Source organism: Micromys minutus, assembly GCF_963924665.1.
Source record: "Micromys minutus genome assembly, chromosome: 32".
Classification (NCBI taxonomy): Eukaryota; Metazoa; Chordata; class Mammalia; order Rodentia; family Muridae; genus Micromys; species Micromys minutus.
The window spans coordinates 14588823-14593507 of record NC_137967.1 but is presented as its reverse complement, the minus strand read 5'-3'; positions in this window follow the sequence as shown (position 1 = coordinate 14593507).

Genomic DNA, 4685 nt, shown 5'->3' with positions numbered 1-4685 from the left:
ATTTTTTGCCATGTTCAGGTTTATTGGAGGTAAGAACTGGGCAGTTCCTTTATGAAAGAAAACGGGACTGCACTGGACCCCAGGGCAGCTTCCAGGCCCCAATTTGGGGCATCCACGCATGGTCCACCCACTGCCAGGCAGGTTCAGGTTCCTCTCTCTGATGTTGGACCCAAGTCATGGGGTCTGGCTCAGGGCCCCAGCTTGGTCTTGACTCTTTGGTATCTACCATGCAGCTTCAGAGCCCCAGTTGCCACCCTGCCCCCTGGGTCCTCAGCATCACAGTCACCACCGGCCCTTGCCTGAGCTCGCTTCCTGCCGCCAGGCTCTTCTAGGGAGCCTGCCGCAGTTCCCGCTGGAGCTGCAAGCCCTCTCTGCCTGTTGGTTCTGACGCTGAGCCTTGAGCGGCAGCTTCTCCTCCACTGCCAGGACGGCCTGCAGCTCCTCCTCCTTGGTCTTGTGCACAAAACTGTGGAAGGGGACATTGCCGCTCCCAACACCCTCTAGGATCTTAATGCGCTGCAGTGTCAGCCGGGGTCCCAATCTCTCTAAGTCTGGATGGCATGGCGCTCTCCGCCGCGACCTGGGGGCCTGCCAGCCACAACCTGGGGCAGTTCTGTGGAACTGAGTTCTCTGCCTGGTTCCACCTCACTTTCCGACAGCCTCACACCCGTGGCCAGCAGGTCACTGAAGCCCTGCGATCCACTCACGTTAGGAACTTCTGTAAGAGCTTCTTCCTTCCCAGGCTTGCACCCACGGGAACCACTTTGATGCCGTAGTGTCGGCTCCTGAGAATCAGGATTGTAGTTAATCAGGAGGCAGCGCTTAATGGTGTCAGGTTCTGGAACATGGTGGCCTTGAGCGGGATGTGCATGCCCTGGGCGCGGAAGCTGTGGAGCACCCGGACGGGTGAGTGGTTAAACAATATCCCATATCAGCGTGTACTTGTAGATTTGGAAGGTCAAAGTGGGGCTGGGGAGTCGAATCAGCTTCAAACTTGTTACATAAAACAAGCTGACCTCGAACTCACAGACACCTACCTGCTTCCTGCCTGCTGAGGTTAAAGGCGCGCACCGCCACACTGGTTTTCCATTTCTGACATCATTAAACACTCAAAATCGGTCAATGTGAAGAAAAACACTAAGGACACGAGCGTGGAAAACCTTGTAAAGGTCTTTGGAGATGTGTGCCCGTGTGAAAGAGCCAGTGCTGTGTAGCAAACTCGATCCATTTCTACTGATAAACATTCAATGCCCCGGTTTCTGGCACCTTCGAGAGGATGAACCTGCAGGAACTCAGGGAGAGCAGGGGACTGAATGCTCAGTCCTCTCCCTCAGCCTCCCAAGTGCTGGGACCCCAGCTTTGCGCCACCAGATCCACTCTCACACTGTTTTAGAAACAGAAACTGTTAGGGGAAGGATGAAGAGAGTGGGGGGCATATGGTCCATGGAGGTGCGGCGAGGCCTGGGGGCAAGGGAGATGCCTCTGAGGGGCCCATGTTGGGAATCCTTTCCCCTGAGGGACCAGCCACACAACGGTATAGTACAGAATAGAGTTTATTCAGGTCATGGGAGAGTTAAGAGGGTAGTAGAGGCAGAGAGAGAGAGAGAGAGAGAGAGAGAGAGAGAGAGAGACAAGTAGAGGAGTAGAGGCAGGCCATGAGCTCGTGGGAGAGAGGGGGAAGGGAAAGGAAAGTGGAAGGGTAGGAGTGGGAGAGCAAGGCTGCAAGAGCACAAGAGCAAGAGAGAGAGGAGGGGTCAAGCAGCCCCTTTTATAGTGTCAGGTCACTGGGGCGGAGCATACCTGGCCACTGCTGGGTAATTGAGGGGTGGGGTATACCTGGCTGTTGCTAGGTAACTGAGGGGTGGGGTTTACAGAATCCCAACAGAAACCAATGCAGTAATCTTTCTCAGAAATATTGGTCTCTGTGTGTGTTCGTGCGTGCACGCCCATGCATACACTCATGCAGGTGCAGGTGCCAGAGGTCAACATCAGGAGTCCTCTTCTATTACCCCCGCCCCCTCCACTCCAGTTTTTTTGAGACAGGGTCTCTCTGAACCTAGAGATCACCATTTTGGTGACACTGGCTGGCCAGCAAGCTCCATGAATTCATCTGTCACTGTCTCCCAGGACCACAGTGGATGTTTCTTGTATGTATACGTGCATACATATGCACGTATACACACAGAGTTATATTGTGGAAGAATCCCTGATGTATAGATAAGAAAGAAATGCTTTCCCTTGGCTTCAGACTCTCACATCCTATATATCCTATTTTATAAACTCCCCCCTCAAAGTCATGCACAAGAACAGAGTTGGAGGCTGGCAATGGGCGACCATGGCAGAACCGAGCTGGAAGAAGAAGGAATCAAGTTGGGATGAGAGGAGCAGTGCAGATGGCTAACACTGGAGCCCCAAAGTAAGATGTGAGCATTAGAGAGCCAGCCTGGGTGGGAGGCATCCATGCTCAGGGTCCTCAGGTGTGAATACCTTCAGGTCAGGGTGCATGGCATGGCGGGTGTGAATATCCTCAGGTCAAGGTGCATGGCGGGTGTGAATATCCTCAGGTCAGGGTGCATGGCGGGTGTGAATATCTTCAAGTCAGGGTGCATGGCAGGTGTGAATATCCTCAGGTCAGGGTGCATGGCGGGTGTGAATATCCTCAGGTCAGGGTGCATGGCGGGTGTGACTATCCTCAGGTACCTGAGGACCAATGGCACTTACTAATAACTCCACCATCTTGCAAGCTTCTCCTGAAGGATGGTCCCAGGCTGTTGGTCTTGCTACAGAACATGGGCTGTGAGCACTGGGTGTCCAGCTGCCACCAGTACCTGAACCAGTGAGTGTTCCACACCTCCTGCTTCCACACTTCCTGCTTCCACAACTCCTGAATTCCACACCTCCTGCTTCCATTGGCAATGGGGAGTCCACTACCTGCAGCCTGCTGCTGTACCCTTCAGCTTCTCCAGGGCATTAACCCACAAGGTAAGGAGGTCCCCTGGAGAGGCTGATCCCAACCTCCCCCACCAGGGAAATAACCAGAGTCTGGACTCCAGCCCCTTGTCCCCCGTGACAAGCCCTTCTTTGAATCTTCCCCCTCAGTCTTCCCCTCCTAAGGGAGGTCCCTATAGAGGCTGACCCTAGCTCTTAACACCTAAAGGAATACCCCTTTAAGTTTTGCTCTGATGCCTTAACACCTCCCCTGCATCTAGTCTTCCAGAACCAAGAACCAGGAGTACCTAGAAGCCTGTGGCACTACCATTTCCTCCTGGCCAGGGAGTTTCATCTGTGCCCCTGGAGCCCAGCAACACAGCCTCTGGCCCTGTGTATTTCATGGTGCCGGGACCTCTATCTCAGGGGAGACCCTGAGGCAGCAGCCACCGTGCTCCTGAACCTTTTGTCCGTCCCACTTGCTTTCAAGGGGCCAAGGTCTGGAGTCCCTGACCAGCACTCACAAGCCAGGTTAGAGGCTACTCTTGGAGTTCTGCAACAGTGAGTTCACAGGTTCAGAGGCACCAAGAGCAGCACCAAGCACAGCTGTGACTTTGGAACAGCTGGCGGAGCAGCTGCATGGGGAGAGCCTGTTGGCCTGTGCACACAAGCGTCCATTGTGTTGCCTGTGGGACTGGCATCCAGGGTGCTGATTCCACCTGCAGGATCTCTGCTTTAAACCAGGGCCCAGTGTTTACAGAGCCTTCTGTATCTGTATCTGTGTGTGTGTGGGGGGGTGTAGGAGTGACCTTGCAGCAGAGGGCTTGCCTATAAGGGCTAGCCCCCCACCCATCCCTTCCCAGTTCCAAACAAAACAGCCCTTGAGAGTCGGTGTAGGCCTGTAATCCTAGTAAGTGGAAGTCAGAGGCAGGAGGATGACAGCAAGTTCAAGGCCAGTTTAGGCTCTGTGCGACCTTGTCACAAATGAGCAGGCACTAAAATCCGCTAACACCAGGCAACCATCAATCAGAGCTGAGGAATGGCCTGGGCCTCTCCCTGGAGCTTGCTGGGGTCCCTGAGCTGACATTGTTTCTCTCTACTCCCCTGTCCCCATTCAGTCTCTGCCTCCCACTAATCCATCTCATCTCGGCATCTCCTCAGTCACTGACTTCCGGTTACCACCTTGCTGTGTCCCCACCTGTCTTCCCATCTTCCCATGACACATCGTTGTCTAGACATGTTGGGCCTCCCTGCATTTATCTCCCCACCCCCAGACCCCCATGACTGTCTCTGGCTTCACCTCTGCTGCCTTGTCTCCCGCATCTCTCCATCCCTGGCCTTGCTGTTCCTCACAGTAAGCCTGCCAATCTTCCTTGTGTTCTCCGGCTACCACTTTTTTGCCTGGCTGTCCCAGCTACCAGGACCTGAGGAATCTCAAACCTTCGCCATCACCCGTGGAAGGCCTGACAAGGCCTTATACCTGTCACCCTGGATGCTAAGCCCAAGCCCCCTGGACACTCAGATACCCAGTGTGTTAGAGGCAGAATGATAATGTTGGCAGAGATAAGAATTATCCCCCTTGGCATTGGCCTGGCCCTGCCGTCCACCCCTGGAGAGAGGAGGAGCAATGTCCCCAGCATCTGTCACATTTGAACCTTGGATGTGACCTCGGATTAAGTTGTCCTTAGCCCTCATCCCCTGGGATGCTTATCCTGTTGGGTGACCATCCCCATCCCCCATGCCCAAGTCAAGCCTTT